Below are 18,498 nucleotides of genomic sequence, written 5' to 3' on the forward strand. Positions count from 1 at the left end.
GATGAAAAGCAAGCAAAGGGTTCCTAAAAATGCTAACACTACTAAGGGAATAAGGTGTTGGAGGGGAAAATTAGGAATTCTCTAATTTTGGCATCACATCAATATCAAATTCAAATCGCTTTCACTAAGTATGTACATTGGGTACCCAAGCATAGAAGTAAAATTAAAAGCAAAGATAACATGTCATCTCCATTTAAATTATACTCAAAGTCTGTACTCCATATTATTCATGGTCATTTCATAAGAACTTATTAATACCCTCCAAATCATCCAAATCAGTATTGTTACAAATCTACAAAATATGATTTTCAATTGTTTAACATATTTGGGTTGATTTTACTATGAGTGGTCTGCCAGTGCCAATAGTTAATAATTTTCCCTCAAATTATCTATTATTTCAGAGACCTCAGCATAAATGCACATTATAATGAAAACCAGTGTGTGCACTGCATTAACTATTGAAAGGTGGGTAAGAGGTAATTGGACAAGTCTAAGAAAACTGATCCTAGAGATGCCCTGTTATTAAACTAAAATGTGGATATTTATACACCTCTGTGAAGTATAGGACAATATTAATTTCTTCATGTACAATCTGTGATTCGAATATCATGAATTAATTTCAATTATCCTCCTAGTCAGCCTAAGTAGAGCAAAATATATCAACTGAACATCTATAATATATATCAAGAGTTTAAAATATTCTGGGGGAATTAACTGCATGTGAAAGTTAACAGAACAATTTCTGTTAAAATAATGTATGTCTCATATAAGGTAGGGCAAGAAGAGATAATAACAAACAGAGCTAATTTACCATGTTAGTGCTTATTATGTGCAGAATATTCCTGTAAGCATTAAAAAGCCTCCTTTCAAAGATGTCACCTGAAACAAAATAATTAGAGGATCCCTTCTCCTATTCCATCACCCTCACACCTATGCATGCTGGCTGCTACACAGCAGTGATGCAACTCTCTCTAAGCAGAATCAAAGAGCAAGGGGAAAAACAAAGGGCAAAGACCTAAGCCTGTTGTCCTGTCTTCTTATTCAGGGTAATAAATTTCCCTCACATGCTTGGGCTCATTTCTCCTTGTCAGAAATGCGCCCCAAGACCACCCTCAGCCATAAGAAAGTGAAAAGTTTACTTTTCTGTGTTTGTAATATAGGAGGTGGAGAAGGGAATTACAAACAGAGAGAAAGAGAAACTTGGTAGAGAGAAAGAGAAACAGTATCTATCAAAGAATGGGCTCAGTGATATTACCTGGGGGAGCCTAAGGCATTTCTAACTGGTAATATGCTTCTCCAACCCCTAAATAACTTCTCCAATGCTGGCCTAAGAATTTACATTCAGAAAAGATACATAGATGGCTCTTGTAGGTTAAAGACTGCTTTGATAGGAAGAAAGACACTGGTTTATTTTATCTAGAAAATAATGAGACATTCATTACACACACACACACACACACACACACACACACAGAGAGAGTTGTAGATGGGCACAATACCTTTAATTAATTAATTAATTAATTAATTTTAATGTGGTGCTGAGGCTCAAACCCAGTGCCTCATACAAGCACTCTATCACTGAGCTACATACAACCCCAGCCTCAGAATAGACATTATTTAAAAAGAAATTATGGCAATGAGAAAGCACAGAGCAACAAACACTATGAAAGAACTTCTGGTTAGCACCTTTATGTCAATCAAAAGCAATTGCCCTCATCTTCCTTGATTTTTTTTTAATCCATAAATCTGGAGTCTTGTGGTCAAGGAAGGTGGGAAACCTTGGATAAATTATAATTCATCTTATCCTCTCACAAAAACCCACAGCTCCTTTTCCAGTGATTAGAATAAGTGTGACCACATGATTCCCAGTTTTAACTCACAAGACATAAGGAAAATTCTACTCAAAGTTTAAGGTTCTTTTGCTGATAAAAAGAAACTAGGGGGCTTTTTTTATTTTTTCTTGCCTCAAAGCTGCTGTTGCCATCTGTGATAATGAAGAGAGAGATCACCTGCATAAATTGCAAAGTGGAAAAATGGAAAACATGTGGGTTTAATATGCTCACTGAATCATTGAATCAGTATGAAATCACTTTCCCCTGAATTTCATATTATTTAGATAGTAGTTTTTGAGCCATCATTAACTGCACACAGAGCATTTTAATGTGTATGTATGATATGAGTGCAACATCTAAATCAAGATTCTAGGGCTGGGGATGTGGCTCAAGCGGTAGCGCGCTCACCTGGCATGCATGCAGCCGGGGTTCAATCCTCAGTGCCACATACAAACAAAGATGTTGTGTCTGCCGAAAACTAAAAAATAAATATTAAAATTCTCTCTCTCTCTCTCTCTCTCTCTCTCTCTCTCTCTCTCTCTCTCTCTCTCTCTCTCTCTCTCTCTCTCTCTCTCTCTCAGAAAAAAAAAGAAAAAAAAAAGAAATCAAGATTCTAGGAAAATGGTAGAGAAATTAGGGAAGAAATTCAGGTCACAGATTAAGGTCCAGAACTTAAGTTCATGGATACGGTTTTGGGGGAGGATAGGAATGCATAAAATGAGAAAGATTTATCATAAATTTAGTAACTTTATGTTTGGAATACTTTTAACCAAATAAAATCAAAATTTAGAAATTGAAATAAAACATTATTATCTCTTATTCTTTTGCCATCGTGGAATGTGAAAGTCTATTGACTCGTTTATTTTTCATGCAAAAGTCACTTGTGCTATTCTGTACTGGGTCAGTCTCAAAGTTGCTTACAAGACAGCTCAGGACATGACTATGATGGGAGTAGATATTAATCAGGTTTGAAGCAAGTGTTCAGCAGATTTGCCATGAAACATCTGGCAATGTCAGTGATTGACATGAGAAAATTCTGACATTAAAAGCTTTCTATAGTAGTAACATTTTCTACATGCCATCACTTGAATTTATAAAATATAACCCTTTATTAAGCTTGGTAATATTTACATCACAACTAAAATAGTTATAAATAAATAATATGTCATGAGATTATTTTATATTGAAGAGTATATTCAGGTGGAAACACAATATAGTTGATGGTGGATATTTTATAACAGTATTTCTTTATATTGTGTTTATTTCTGGGCTGGGGTAGAGGTTTGATTGCTGGCACAAATTCAAGTGTAATCAGTTATATTCTCACTTTTAGTACTTTTATCTGGTTAAAATATTTTTAAAATAAATCTCAAGAGCAACTGTGAAGAAGAAAATAAGTAGAAAAGAGTATAACATTGTGTGGAGAATGCAAAGGATAGCCTCTAACTTTCCTTTAATGATAGTGGAGTAGTTTATAAGTAAAATCATCTTTTTTTCCCAAAGCTAAAAAAAGGTTTTTTCCTAAGTATTTTTAAGCTATGATAAATGGAAGGTTTTTCTCATTTCTTTCTCATCAGATTCATTATTGATGTATAAAATAGTTATTAATTTTTTGCATATTGATTTTTGTATTCTGTTATATTGCTGATTTGTTTATGAATGCTAAAAAATCTTCTGGTGGAACTTTTAGGATCTTCCATGTGTAGAATGGAATCTGCAAGCAGGGACAATTTGACATATTCCTTTTCTATTTGAATTTCTTTTATTTCTTTCTCTTGCCTCATTGATCTGCCTGAAGTTTCAAGTACTATACATAATAGGAGTGGTTATTTGGAAGTGTCCCTTTTCTTTCAATTTCCTGGAATAATCTCAGGAACATTGGTATTCATTTTTCTTTTAAGTTTTTTTAAATATTTTTTAGTTTTCAGTGGACACAACATCTTTATTTTATTTGTATGTGGTGCTGAGGATCGAACCCAGCACCCCGCACATGCCATGCAAGCGTGCTACCATTTGAGCCACATCCCCAGCCCTGGTATTTATTTTTCTTTAAAGGTCTGGAAGAATTTGGCTGTGCATCCATTTGATCTGTGTACATCTTCTGGATGTAGAGATACTTAGGTCTATTCCAGCCAATGAGGTGTGGTCATTAATTTGATTAGGTAGTGAAGAACTTGAAACAAGCACAATTTGGGTCAAGGAATGAAGGTATTTTGGGAAGAGATATTGCAAGGACCATTCAGAATGAATATGAGAATGTAGTATGCCATATGAATACTAACTGAAAGGCTCCCCTATATACATTTACTTTCAAAGATATACGTAAAGAGAAAATAGACATAGGAAAATATGCCCACCTGATCTAATTGGCAAGAAAAATGAATATTAAAACTCCAATGATGGGTACACTTGTGCATTCCTGTAATCCCAGGTGCTCAGGGGCATGTGGCAAGAGGATCGAAAGTTAATTGCCAGCCTCAGCAATGGTGAGGTCTAAGCAACTCAGTGAGACCCTGTCTCTAAATGAAATACAAAATATGGCTGGGGATGTGGCTCAGTGGTTGAGTGTCTCTGAATTTAATCTCTGGTACCCAAAAACAAAACAAAGCAATTCTGAATTACTACATGCTGATTTTTCTTGTTTCATTCTCCTTCAGATCACACCTAAAAGGACTGCAATTCCTTACCAGCACACTTTGAATTGAACATACAGACAAAGCTGTCAATGAAGTGGAGCAGGTGCATTCTGAGTTTGAGAAAACTATATAATCTACCTTATTTATGCCTTCAAGACTTGCTCAGACCCAAGCCAATATTCTCACTGGCATTATATAAGGAAGTGTAATTTCTTTATGCTTCAGCTTTGTAGCTTGGTATATCAACTGATGGACATCTTTCATTGCTTGCTCACCTAATGAATAGAGCTTTTTGTCTCTCCAAGAATCCAGTAGCAAGGCAAGAGCTCTTTCTCAAAGAAAAAGAATTGTTGGCCAAAGAGGGCATAATTTTACTCTAAAGTTCTAAGGACTACTGCTATTATTTTCTTATTAAAACTTAGCAAAATTTTCTATAGAATTCTTATTTGCCCAGGCACTGCAGCCATCATCAGGTCACGAAAACCAACCAACCAGCCAAAGATACAAATAGATGACCAAGTAAAAGCACTACTGCAATTGGTCTTGAATATAAATTCAAAGTCTTATACTTCTAACTAAAACTGAAACGGTGCACTACACTAAATTTTATAGCCATTATTGTATCCAGAAAATTTATTTGGTTAGTGTTGCTACAATTTTTACACCCAACCAAAATAAATTTTTCATCGGCCCTGCCTGTTCACATAACAAATGACCTAAATTTCTGGAATAGGTGCACTGATTAGTACAACAAACATCATCTTCCAAAGCACAAGTTTCAAGAAAGCAAACATCTGGGGTTTAGTTTTGTTTTGTTTTAATTCAAACATTCTTAAGGAGGGAGTTTAAATTGTAGGCAGTCAAGAAAAGATTTTACAGGATGATAGATGCCAGGAAATCCAGTTGATTTTGTAAAGTCAGTAGTCAATCAGCAACCATTGGATATCTTCAATAACCTGTACTGACATTCTTTTAGAGTAATGAATAGAAGTTCTTAATACTGCAGCTCCTTGCAAATCCTGGAAGATATCTCTAGACCTGTGAGTAAGGTAATAAAATAAGGGCTCTATTATGTCAGATTTGTGCCAATATCAGGATAGGTTGTTAGGCAAAACATCAATGTGCGGAGGAAGAAAGACCAAGGTACAGAGGCCAACTAATGTTTGGTAGACAGGGATAAATATAAGCCTTGCAAAGGAAAAAAGTTCTCAGAATTTGTGCTATATATATTCAGAATATGTAATGTAATGTAATACTCTAAAATAACAATTTTTTTTTTCACCAGGGCTGTAAAATTGGGGGGGAAGGCACCAGGGACTGACATTAGTGTCCATCTTCAGTTCCATTAAGAGTATTATTGTCTTTTCTTTTAATTGTCCACGTATGGCTCTTATTTGGCTATGACTGTTTTTCTCTAGGTGTTTAAGATCAAGCTGGTCAAATTGAACTTACTCCTAACTATTGTTAGATTCAGTGGAGTTCCCTGAGGGGGTTATTCTTGGGAATTTGAAAGAAGCCTCTTAGCTCCTCTAGTGTCATATGTCAGGTTGGGTCAGGATCTGGTCGACCACATGGCTTCCCTTCAAAGCATCAGGGACTTCTCACTCTCTTAATAACCCTCCTATTTGCAGCATGTGCACTGATTAGCTTTGTGTTGTCCAGGGTCTCATTGGTCCCCCCGATGGGGAGGTCACATGGCCCAGAGTTTCAAATCCTTTAGAGAAGTCCCATCATTCCCTGGGTCTGAGCTGTCCTCAGAAGGCAAGAGCCAAATACTGGCTTATTTTTTTTCTTTCCTGGGCATTTTATTTCCTTATTAAGTTTTGGTCTTAAACATCCAGCAAGCTAGTTTCACCAGTCTTAAAATTAGAATACTTGGGTTTAATTTTAATGTCTATATTGTTACAGTAATTCACCCCTTTTATTTAATTGGGTTCAGAATTAATAGTGGAAGTTAGACTTATATCCTGTCTGTCTATGGATAATGGCCTATTATCTCAAATTCTTTCAGATTTTTTTATTGAAAGTTGTACTTCTGTAAGGCAATAAGTCCCGAACCTTTACTTTAAACATTAGTTTGAAGAACACCAGATTGATAAAATAAATGTTCTTCTAAATCTTGTACTTTAATGACTTGTAAACTTGGAAAATATGAAGACATTTAGTATATAAAGAGGGCAGTACAAATATACTGAAATTTTTAAACCAAGTTTAGTTTTAAAAGAAAAATTCAAGGGCTGGGGTTGTGACTCAGTGGTAGAGCGCTCACCTAGCACATGCAAGGCCCTAGGTTCAATCCTCAGCACCACATAAAAATAAATAAATACATAAACAAAGGTATTGTGTCCAACTACAACTATATATATATATAATATGTAATGTAATGCTATATATATATATATATATATATAATATGTAATGTAATGCTCTAAAATAACAATTGTTTCACCAGAGTTGTACAAACCCTAATTCCTTTAAGACCAGTTGCTCTAAAGAATACAACTTAACAGACACAAGATATTATCTTGATAGATAAGAGCAGATTAATGTTTCAAAAAATCTATGTTATTTTAAGCCATAGAGAATCAAACTTCTGTTAATATCAGTACATTAATATTTCACCTTAGGAAAAAGCCTAATGTTAAATAACATTGACTATGCTAATTATATATATCTGACTCAGTTACACAAATTTTTTGAAATTTACCCTCCACAAACCTTCTGCAATTCAGACATTTTACAACTTTACTTTACCATACAAAAGCCTTTCTTATCCAGAAACATTTCTTTTTACTTCCACTTTCCATATTAAAATATATTTCATATCTAGAATCTTCTTGTATCTCTTTCCCAGCTCTTGATCCTTTTCCTAATTCACACTCTAAAACAACCCTTATGAAATTTCTGAATTTAGACAACTTAGTCTACTTTAGTAAGATGCAATATTTTATATTTTATAGTACTTTAATTGAAACCCAACTGAAACTTTTTATACTCTGTGAATATAAATAACACTTGATAGAATATCAATTCTTAGCAACTTTGTTTTAGTGAAAACACAAACACAAATAAGTCTTAAATCTTTTTGCATTTACCAAATTATGAAAACATACATAATTTGTAAATATATTACCTTATGGAATTTAAAAAGTTAGGATACTTGATTTTATATTTAGCAGTTGATGCCTTAGCACTTCTACTTTTTAAATTAATCAGATTTCTCCTTAAAAAAAACACATTTATGAGGAATCTCATTTATGTTAAATCTAATTTATTTACATATGTATGCACAAAAACACAATATAGAAATATGCACACAAAATAGACTGGAGAAAGAGATCTTGTAGCTATTTGTTGTAAGAGGAAATTTTTCTAATGCTTTTAAGTTAGAAATCTTTAACTAATGTATTCAATAAGTTGAATGATTAAAAAGATCATCTTTTGAATATTTTTAGCAAATTTTGATTATTGAGCACTAAGCTTATAAACAGAATCTCTACGTACAAAAGTCAAGGGACAAATTCAACAAATGAATAATGTGTGTATAGGCTTTCTAGTCTTAATTTGAAAATTCTGAAATTTTTGTATGGAACCTTGATTGTGAAAAAACTTGATGAAAATTTAGTTTTAATTAGAAAACCACAGATTCTGTGCTCTTGCCTTTGTTATTGTGTACTGTGATAGTAGCATACCACAGACTGGGTAATCTATAAAGAACTGAAATTTATATTTTACAGTTCTGGAGGCTGGGAGTCCAAGATCTAGAGGATAGCATTGGGTAATTGCTTTATTGCTGGGCCATCCCATGGCAGAGGGTGGAAAAGTAAGAGGGCACTAACTTTCTCTGTTATGAAATCCTACTCCCACTATAACAGCATAATCCATTTAATTCATTTATGAGAGCAGAGCTGCATCATCTGAATAAACTTACCTCTTAATACTATTACAATCACATTAAATTTCAATATGAGTTTGGAAAGAACATACAATCAACTCATAGTAGCCTTTCTGAAATGAAACAAAGGAAGATTCTAGTTTCATAACATCTAACTTTGGCACTAGTTTAAAAAGAAACAAAAAGAAATAACATATTAATACATTTTGCATGGTAAAAAAAATTGATGAAGAGAGGCACTTTGAACAGAAGAGAAACCTATAAAATACTTGGCTAAAATATTTACACATTCTTAAGTAAAAATTTGAATTTAAAATATTCTTTATTTATAATAATTTTCACTGATTTTAACAGATACATCAGTAGTTGTAGAGACATTGCTTCTTTGATTAAAAATATTATAGTATATGGAAAAGAGTCAACTGAGAATTTCAATATAAGCAAATATTAATTATATAATTTAACTATGATCAAGATTGTAGAAAGTGTATAAAAATATTTAAAAGAGATCATGGTTTAAAAATATATTGTTCAGAAACATACTTATGACATGACATTAGGGAACACATGAGGTTAAGAATCTGATTAAAGAACATGGGTGTATGCAAAGGACTGTCATTCTGCCTCAAATAGTTTATAACCAATATAAGGACCCATTGATATATACAGACTTGTGGTATTTTGATTTTTATAAAATGTTTTTTTAAATGAGTTTTTGACTAGAACCATTATAGTAAATAAAACCATTACTTATTTTAAATGGAACTATTGTTTTAGTAGAATCATAAGTTTTTAATAATACCATTTATATAGATAAACTGAGAAAATAAAGCTAATTATCAGCTCATAAAATATCACAAAAATGTATAATTTTATTATTGAACATTTCTTGTGCCCTTTTCTTCCCATGCTCAAAATGTTTCAGTTTGAATATTAAATTATCTGGTAACATCATAAAATTCAGATAAAATAATTCAAGTTTTTCAGTGGTCATTTAATATAAAACAAAAAATAAAAAGAAAACAATTTGTCAGATCCATATGAAAGCCCCTGAGGGAAGGTCCTTAAGACTTAAAATCTTATGACATTAAACAATTAACATTTATTGAGGCTGTTAAGATGAACATGGATCATTGAGAAAAGGTAAAATTACTCACAGTACAGCCACTTAATGGGGGAGAATATTAATAGTTACTGTACAAATCTGATATGGATCTTGATATTGCTGAAAGCTCAGTCCTTGATGCCAATCCAATGAGGAGGACATGATTTTGAGAAAAAAAAGAAAAAGAAGGCTCATTGCTTTGCTGACAAAGGAGAAACACAGGAGACTTCTGTCCCAAAGGCTGTGTGTGATGCTGCCTATCAGCAAGAACACAGGGCTTATGAAGAGGTAATTCAGACGCTGCATTCTACATGTTATCTGTCTGAAGTTGGAATTCACTTGTTAATTTGGGAGAGAGTCATTTCTGAGATCTTCTGGTACCATCCCAAACTCTGGATTCCTTTGTTGTGTGTGAACTGTAGAAAAGATAAATCTGCCTGAAATGGGGAAAAAGGTAACGTAATCTTGTTGCCCCTGAAATAAGGGAGGAGCAGTGAGAGAAGAAGAGAAAAACACATATCTATTTTAAAAATGAGTTACAGGGGCAGAGCAGCAAGAGCTCCATTCAAAGCAAAATGTGAACCACTGTTACATTGACACCAGATGTATATAGCACTTTTAGAATATAATGTGTGAAAGCATTCAATATGGACAACAAGACTGCTATTAACAAGGAAATGCTGCACCAATGTGCATGTGCCCATACACACACACACACACACACACACACACACACACACACACACACTCTTCTGGTAATTAAGAATACAAAGCAATGGTAAACCATTTATTCCACAAGTATTTAATGAGTACAAACCATATGCCAGGCACATTTTTGAATATTTTGTATTTGTTCAAAAAATTACTTAATTTCCAAAAATCATATCACAGGGTAAGGTGTAAAATTTCAGCAGATGGAGGGCAACTGCACTTGTAATTGCATCAGGGTTTATTTTGAGAATGACTAGTAAGTCTTAACTGGCCACATGTGTGACACATTTTATTTTGTTTCTTTACTGATATTAAAAAGCCAACATGTTCAATACCTGAAGTAAATTAATAATCTCCTTTAAAGATACAGGTATTTGGCAGAAATGCAAGACAACTTTTATAAAGAAGAGAGGTGAAACTAGTATTTGCATATTGTGGCCCCTAAATCTACAATTATTGAAAAAAAGAAGTTTTGAAGACTTTTGATTTTAAAGACACTAGGAAAAAAAGCAGAAGAGCAATACACTAGAGCCTGGGTCCCTGACCTGTTATCAAAAACCTTGGGCATTGTCCCTGGTGGCAATCCATAATGAGGAGAAGGTTTTGAGATAAAGGTAGGAGGAGGTTTATTGCTTTGCCAGCAAAGGGGAAACACAAGGGACTCCTTTGCCAGAAGCTTTGATTCTGCCCATAAGGGAAAAGAGAGTGTTTTTATGGAAGCTTTTCAAAGGCTCCATTCCTGGTGTGCCCTGAGACGGGGTCCCAGGTGCATCCTGATGGTGTGTTATGATTAACTAGTTTATTTGGGAGATCATCATTTCCTAGTTCTTCTGGTGTCTTCTCCTTCCTGTGGAGAACGGATAACTCAAGGTAATCTTGTTCCCTGTATCCAGGTTAAGGTGGGAGGTAGAGAGAAGTGGGAAAGGAAAACATTTCCCTTTTTAAAAAGGCAACCAAGGTTATATTCAAAAGGTAAAGTGGACCACTCTTACAACCCCAGTGCTTCCATCAATCAACTTCACCATCCAAATTGATTGGTAAAGTGTGTTTATGTCCAGCTGCATATTTCTGGAAAAAAAATAGTTTTTTATTTTCATCAGGTCTTGACCTGCAAACTGTCAAGTTCCAGAGACAGAGTAACTGCCTGTATCCTTGATCCCCTTAGCGTGCATATGATCACGCTTTAAGCAGTCAGTACATTTATGACTGCATTGACTGCAAATTCTAGAAATGAGTGGACCTAGAACTACTTCTCATTTGCCTTTTGGTATTCAATTTACCCAGAGCAAGTATTTGAACTGGGCACTGTCTTTGGTTGTAAAAGGCATTTGTGGCTATTTTTGATAGCATTCTTTCCCCAACCTATCTCCAACTCTTTCCTTGTTTCCCCTTCCTTTGTCTAGCCCTCACCTATCATAAACATGTCAGTGATACCCAGACCCACTGTATTGATACCCATATTATTGAAGATATTCAATGAGAAAGAACTTGGGTCAAACTATGCACAACTTGCATGGAGACAGACAGTCAGAAGACAACTCCCCCACCAGACACTCTGGAGCACAGTGTAGAAAAGCCATAGCTTCCTCTACAGGTGAGCAGCCTTGCATTGGAAATTACAGAGTGGTGAAAACTGTCGGCAAGGGGACCTTCATAAAAGTCAAGCTGGCCCATCACATCCTTATAGGAAAACAAGTGGCAATAAAGATCATTGAAAAAAGACACCTAAAGCCAGAAGTTCTACAAAAGCTATACAGAGAGGCCAGAATCCTAAAGATGTTAAATCATCCACACATTGTGAAGCTCTTTGAAGTTATTGACATAAAAAGCACTCTGTTTGTACTGGTGTATGCCAGTGGAGGTGAAATTTTGAACTATCTGTCCGAGAAAGGAAGACTGTAAGAAGAGGAGGCAAGAACTAAATTCCAGCAGATTGTGTCTGCAGTCCAGTATTGTCACTAAAAGCAGGTAGCCCACCAAGACCTGAAGGTGGAGAATCTGTTATTAGAAGCACAGATGAACATCAAGCTATGGATTTTGGACTCAGCAATGAGTTTACATTTGGGTGTAGACTCCACACGTTTTGTGGCAGTCCTCCCTACGCAGCCCCAGAGCTCTTCCAGTACATAAAGTACAATGGTCCAGAAGTCGATGTGTGAAGTTTTGGCGTGGTTTTGTACACCCTGGTCACCGGGTTGCATCCTTTTTTTGGGGAAAATCTAAAAGAAGTTAGAGACAGAGTGTTACAAGTTTGATACTGAATCCCTTTGTACATTTCAATATAATGTGAAAATCTGCTGAAATGCTTCCTGGTGCTCAGTGCAACTAAACAAATTACTCTGGCCAAAATTATGGGAGACAGATGGATCAACAGAGACCATGATGTACTCCAACCCTTTGTTGCTCCAGAGGTGGCCATCTCCCACAGAAACATCTGGGCTTGCTAAGCTGCAGCCAAGCAGCGTTCTCAGAAAGAGCACCAGCCAGCCTCCTCACCACAAAGCGAAGTGAAGCATTTCAAGTCAGAAGCAGACACAGTACCTGGACCATGCTGGAATTGGGCCATATCTGACCAGCACTGCCGATAAGTCACCTTAAAGAACATCAAATGGCCTCCAAGAAATCTGGTGGCAGTGTTGTGGGAAAAAAGGGAATTTCTCCAGCCAGGCCCATACCTGGAATAACCACCAGCCCCAAGGAGCTGGAGACTCCTGAAGTCAAGAAAATGCCTGCTGCCTACAAGAGCAGGACACTATCTGGAGGGACGACACTGTGGAGTAAGTACATTTGCCACAAAACAACCAAAGTAGACAGACTTTCAGTGAGCCAGAATGGTCAGCACAGCAGCACCTTCCCTGGTCAGAGCCCTCCAGTGACTTCAACCCACAGTGTCTGAAGTACCTCCACCTGGGGCTACATCTGCTTCCCGAGAGGCACTGCCCTTCATAGAATGTTCTGCTGTCAGCCCCGGGAATCCCAAAATGGGACACATGAAGGTCCTCTTGCCTCACCCAGCTGCTTCCATCAAGCTGAACCATTGTCCCAGACTCAAAGAAAAGGCACCACTAGTGTTTTTACTAAATTAACATCAAAATTTACAAGAAGACCTCCAACTGAGTCTGAGAAGACCCTGAGATATAAGAGTTCAAGTCATCATGTCTCTGCTGAGCAGAGAAAGAACCAACAAGCAAAATGTCACTCCCTGCACTTCACCTGGAGCATGAAACTCACCAGTGCCATGGATCCTAGTGACATCATGAGGGAAATCCACAAGGTGCTAGATGCCAACAACTGCCAGTACATGCACAAGATGCCCTTTCTGCTCTTCTGCATCCATGGAGATGGGTACACCGAGAAAGTGCTTCAGCGAGAGATGGAGGTATGAAAACTTCCCAGACTGTCTCTGAACGGGGTCCAGTTCAAGCTGATATCAGAGAAATTCACGGCATTCAAAAATATTGTTTCTAAAATTGCCAGTAAGATAAAACTGTAACCCAGCCATTATGATGTAAATTAAGCAGCAACTTGAAGTGGTTTCCTCAACACAGATGGACATATAAAATAACATTTAGACAATTATTGGGAGCAGTAATTAAATTATGGTTCTTTATTGTCCTGGGAAGTGAAGCCCCTCATGGGAATACTTGATACAAGGTGCTGGTCAAGTCTGCCCAGTACTTGCCTGAAGACCTGTTCCAAAGGAAATTCTGTGCCACCCAAGGCACTATTCAGTTCTTGAACTTGAGGTTCAGATGGCAGGGCTCAGGAGTGGGACATATGGGCACAAGCTGCTAATCTTAATTGGACTGGTCATACATATGACCTTGGTTTTGCTTGCTATGCACAAATTTTCTCACAAAAAAACTTTTTAATGATAAAACTTATATATAACAAGCATGTTGAGCTGACTCATAGTCATTTCACTCTACCAGAGTGTAATACACATCCAGTCTCAGCTTTTTCTCCCCTTGGGTTTCTGTCTTTTCTCATCCTCCATGGCCTCTCATCTGGTTTTCTCAATTAACCACCCTGCAGGTGGCAGCAGATGGGATCCAAACAGGCTATTACACTGTGGAATGCAATGACCACAAGCCATCTCAGTGTGATGAAGAAAAGGGTTTTTGTGAGAAAGTTTGTGCAAAGCAAGCAAAACCAAGGTCATAAATATAAGCAACTGATTATTATTACCAGCTTGCTTTGATAAACTTCTAACTCCCACATCTGTCATCCAAACCACATGGTCAAAAAGTGAAGAACTCCATGGCTGAAACAGAACCTCTGTTTGAACAGATGGTCCCCATAGCATCTGGGCAGTCTCAACAGGTACTTTCCCACTGAGAGTGCCAAAGACAGCCATTGCCTCTGTCACAGAACATTTCAAGAACCCTAATCCAGGGCTTCAGACAGGCATTGTCATTTCCACCTGCCATCTTCTACATCATGACAGTAAAATCTGAGGAAAAGAATACCAAGCCTGGGAGTAGAAGCTGGACATTACCATGAATGCCTTAAAGTCATGGGAAACCAAAAACTTAAGAAACAAAGAAAGACACATTTGAGACCTGCAAATTCTAACACTAGAGTGCTCCATCAGTGGTTTTCAATTCAGAGGTAATCCATCTGCATTAACATGCTCTCCACTTAATGTGGCCAAGACAGCCATGGCCTCTGTCACAAAACATTTCAAGATCCCTAATTCAATTGCTGCTCCAGACAGTCATTGTCATTTCCACCTTCCCTCTTCTACATCCTGACATTAAATCTCAGGAAAAGAACAGTAAACCTAGCAGTGGAAGCTGGCGCCGTTACTATGAATGCCCTAAAGTCATGGGACACTGAAAAAGAAAAAAAGAAAGACTCACTTGAGACATGCAAATTCCTAACAGTACAGTGCTCCATCAATGGCTTTCAGTTCAGAGGTAATCCATCTCTCCTAACATGCTCTCCATCTAATGTGTCCAAGATAAACATGGCCTCTGCCACAGAACTTTTCAAAAACCCTAATACAGTTGCTGCTTCAGCCTAGCATTGTCGTTTCCATCTTCCATCTTCTACATCATGACAGTAAAAAAAGAATACCTTGACTGGTAGTGGAAGCTGTCTGTACTATGAATGCCCTAAAGTCATGGGACACTGAAAAAGAAAGAAAGGAAAAAAAATACCCATTTGTGAACTGCAAATTTCTAACATCTCGTGCAACATCAGTGTCTTTCAGTTCAGAGGTAATCCATCTCTCCTAACATGCTCTCCATATAATGTGGCCAAGACAGCCATGGCCTCTGTCACAGAACGTTTCAAGATCCCTAATCCAATTGCTGCTTCAGACAGGCATTGTTGTTTCCATCTTCCACCTTCTACATCATGACAGTAAAATCTGCAAAAAAGACCACCAAGCCTGGGAGTGGAAGCTGGCCTGTACTACGAATTCCCTAAAGTCATACCCCCCAAAAGAGAGGCCCATTTGAGACATGCAAATTCCTAACATTTCAGTGCTCCATAAGTGGCTTTCAGTTCAGAAGTAGTCCATCTCTAGGCTCTCCATTTAATGTTCCCAAGACAGCCATTTCCTCTGTCACAGAACATTTCAAGACCCTCATCCAGTTGCTGCTTCAGACAGGCATTGTGGTTTCCATCTTCCAATACCAACATCATGACAGTAAAATCTGAGGAAAAGAACACATAGCCTGGGAGTGGAAGCTGGCCTTTAATATGAAAAGGAAAGAAAGAAAGGAAGAAAGAAAGAAAGAAAGAAAGAAAGAAAGAAAGAAAGAAAGAAAGAAAGAAAGAAAGAAAGAAAGAAGAAAGGAAGGAAGGAAGGAAGGAAGGAAGGAAGGAAGGAAGGAAGGAAGGAAGGAAGGAAGGAAGACCCAGTTGAGATTTGCAAATTCCTAACAGATCAGTGCTCTATAAATAGCTTTCAGTTAAGAGGTATTACATCTCTTAACATGCTCTACAATTAATGTGCCCCAAACACCCATTGCCTCTGAATGGTGTTTTGGGCCTTTCAGAAACCTTTCAGAACCTAATGCAATTGCTGCTTCAGATAGGCATTGTTGTTTCCATCTTCCATCTGCTACATCATGACATTAAAATCTGAGGAAAGAACACCACACCTGCCTAGGATTGGAAGCTGGCTTTTACTATGAATGCCCCAAAATCATGCAACCCCAAAAAAGAAAGAAAGACCCTTTTGAGACTTGCAAATTCCAAACAGATCAGTGTTCCAAAAGTGGTTTCCAGTTCACAGGTAATCCATGTCTCTTAACTTGCTCTACATTTAATGTGCCCAAACTCATATCCTCTTTCACAGAACTTTCAGAAACCTAATCCAGTTGCTACTTCAGACAGGCATTGTTATTTCCATCTTCTACATATGACACTAAATTCTAAGGAAAAAAAACCCACCATACCTGGGATTTGAAGCTGGTCTTTACTATGAATGCCCGAAAGTCATGTGACCCTGAAAAAGAAAGAAAGACACTTTTGAGACCTGAAGCACTGATCCAAATGATCACTACTTCATAAATGCTTTTCATTTCACAGGTAGTCCATCTCTCTTGACATGCTCTCCATTTAATGTACCCAAGAAAGCCATTACCTCTGTCACAGAATCTTTCAAGAGACCTAATCCAGTTGCTTCTTCAGACAATCATTGTAGTTTCCATCTGCCATATTCTACATCATGACACTAAAATTTGAGGGGAAAAACACCAAGCCTGGGAGTGGAAGCTGGCCTTTACTATGAATGCCCTAAAGTCATTGGATCCCCCCCACCAACAAAAGAAAGATCCATTTGAGACCTGCAAATTCCTAACACTTCATTGTCCAATAAATGGCTTTCAGTTCAGAGGTAATGCATCTCTCCTAACTTGCTCTCTATATAATATTCTCAACACAGCCATTGCCTCTGTCACAGAACATTTCAAGAATCCCAATTCCTTGCTGTTTCAGACAGGCATTGCCATTTCAATCTTTCATATTCTATATTCATTGGGCATATAGCATCAAATATGAAATCACCATAAAACCATGAGCTCAAAAATATATAAGTGAAAAAAGTAGAAGTCCTTAAAAAATGACACAGACTTGTAATTAATTACTTTAGTAAATGAGCATGCAGAAAAGTTTTATCAGATCAGAGTTCACTTTTGGGTCATTTTAGAATCAGTTCAGATAATGAAAGAATGAGAGAGACAGCCCTGAAATTCTTTTTTTTTTAAAGAGAGAGTGAGAGAGGAGAGAGAGAGAGAGAATTTTTTAATATTTATTTTTAGTTTTCGGTGGACACAACATCTTTGTTGGTATGTGGTGCTGAGGATTGAACCTGGGCCGCACACATGTCAAGCGAGCGCGCTACCGCTTGAGCCACATCCCCGGCCCCCCTGAAATTCTTAGGTAGAGACTCTCAAAGTAAAGAAGACATATATACATGAGATCATAGACTGCAAGAGGGAGATAAGCCAGCCTTTTAGGTCCCACAAGTGGCTGGGATTTAAAAGTGACACATTTTTCTCTTGGTCCTAAATCAGCTCCTGGAGCCTCTAGTGGCCAGAAGTTTCTGTCTTTCCTTCCATGGCTTCTGGCTAGGGCCTCACTCAGAGTAGAGGATACTAAGGATACTAACTTCTTGATAAATATTTTAATTTATGAGAGGACATTTCCCAGATAATTGTCTCCTTAATATTTCTTACATGTTCCCTTTGTCTGTTGGGTTCCTCATACTCACAGGATCCTGATTTCATATTATAATTCTCTATTCAAAGTGGGAGGCAAGTCAGTGTTCTGGGTGATATATCCAACAGATAAAATAAATAATTTGGATTCCTGAACTAGGACAGATGATGGGTTGTGTTTTTCTAAGAGAGACAGATTTTCTGGTTTGTGTTTTTTTATTTGTTATTGTTTTTTGTTTTTGCCAGATGAGGGGAGTAGAGAAGAACATGTCTCTTACGAGAGTCTAGAGAATGTAGTCTAATTTTAAAGTTAGGGAGTTCTGGCTTGAGAATCTCTCATAATGGGTCCCTGCTTAAGAATCTGACAGTATGGACAGAATTAGGGCAGAAGCATTTCTGAAGAGGGAGAGATTGCTTGGCTCATGCTCTGAGGATTGATGGGTCCCCTCTTCCCTAAAGACCTCAGATCAGACTGAGATTTCATCCCAGGATCCAAGATTCATTGTGTGAGGGTGCATTCCACCACTGTGTCAAGTTGATCAAAAACAGAGACAGATAATAGTCAATATTCTCTACCCCTGAGGAGTCTGATGTGGGGCATCAGGCCTTCATGGAGCACCAGGGACTGGCCTTGGTCAGCTGTCTT

At 37.2% G+C, this 18,498-nt stretch overlaps 1 pseudogene; it reads left to right on the forward strand.

Moving 5' to 3' along the window:
• Positions 1 to 11,679: 11,679 nt before the first annotated feature.
• LOC101972821 (MAP/microtubule affinity-regulating kinase 3 pseudogene) lies at positions 11,680 to 13,672 on the forward strand (annotated as a pseudogene).
• The last annotated feature ends 4,826 nt before the right edge of the window (positions 13,673 to 18,498 follow it).

This window comes from Ictidomys tridecemlineatus, chromosome 12, assembly GCF_052094955.1.
Source record: "Ictidomys tridecemlineatus isolate mIctTri1 chromosome 12, mIctTri1.hap1, whole genome shotgun sequence".
In the NCBI taxonomy this organism is placed as follows: Eukaryota; Metazoa; Chordata; class Mammalia; order Rodentia; family Sciuridae; genus Ictidomys; species Ictidomys tridecemlineatus.